The sequence below is a fragment of the Cyprinodon variegatus genome, unplaced genomic scaffold (genome assembly GCF_000732505.1).
Source record: "Cyprinodon variegatus isolate N-32 unplaced genomic scaffold, C_variegatus-1.0 Scaffold1151, whole genome shotgun sequence".
Classification (NCBI taxonomy): Eukaryota; Metazoa; Chordata; class Actinopteri; order Cyprinodontiformes; family Cyprinodontidae; genus Cyprinodon; species Cyprinodon variegatus.
This window is the reverse complement of record NW_015151604.1, coordinates 45,532-46,731: the sequence shown is the minus strand read 5'-3', so window position 1 is coordinate 46,731 and position 1,200 is coordinate 45,532.

The window sequence follows — 1,200 nt, the reverse complement described above, 5'->3', positions numbered from 1 at the left end:
GAACATGACACCATGTCTAAGTTTTTCATTATAACATGGTGTTAGACATTTAAAGGGCAATCAAAGTTTGTGTTCCCTCCATCAATCTTATTTACCTCCAATTCATGATGGATTTGTCATTTACAGTTTCGATCAAGAAATATTAATGTATTCATCAGGGAATGTAACTGCCTGCAGAAAAGCAGAAGTGCTGCAGGACTAATCATAATGTAGTCCCTGAAAAAAGACAGGAATACTCAAGAAAAAGAAAAGTGCTGAAGGGAGAGAAAGAGACACAAAGGAAAGGAAGAGGCGAGTCAGAGAACAAAATGTTGGGAAATGAGTATGTTTCTCAGGAGTGACTGCAGTGACAGCTAATCACACAAGAAAAGACGAAGGGCCAGTCAGGCAGTTTGAGCTGAGGTTTTCCACTTGGTCCAAGTGCTCGACAAATGTCTATGTACTGTTATGTACATTGATTTTGGACAGTAAAACTTGCAGGGCACCAAAACGGACATTTGAAAAAGTGGAGGGGACATGTCCCCCTTGACCCCCCCAAAAAATGACGTCCATGGATGTGGACATATTTCAGTTATTGCGATGATAACTTGGCACTGTCTTATTTTAAATTAATGAGGTTTAATGGTATGATTTCTGTCTTATTACACCCTGCCTTAGTTGTTTTTTTTTCTCAATCAACTGAATAAAAACAACATTGACCCTCTTTTGCATTATAATTACTACCACTGCTTAAATCAAATCGATCAATCAGCTTTATTCCATAAGCTTGTCCTGTTACTGTGTGATGTCCTGAGCTTCACCAATAGAGTAACAAGTCCTACGTTAGATAAAATAAGACATCTAGAAAAAAAAAAATATGACCTTACCATATTAAAATAGCACCGAATTCACAGACAGGTTGGACTGTTTTAAGTCCAACCTGTCCGTTATTTTGTTATTTTCTTTTCTTAGCATTTGTACGGAAGAGGATTAGGGCCACTGAAAAAAAAAGTTAAATGATTTCTAAATTTTATTTCAGTTTAACATGGAAAAAAAGTCAGAATTCTGACTTTTTTTGTTGTCAGAATTTAGTCAGAATTCTGAGATTAAAGTCAGAATTCTGAGATTATAGTCAGAATTCAGACTTTTTTTCTCAGAATTCTGACTTTAATCTCAGAATTCTGACTTTAATCTCAGAATTCTGACTAAATTCTGACAACA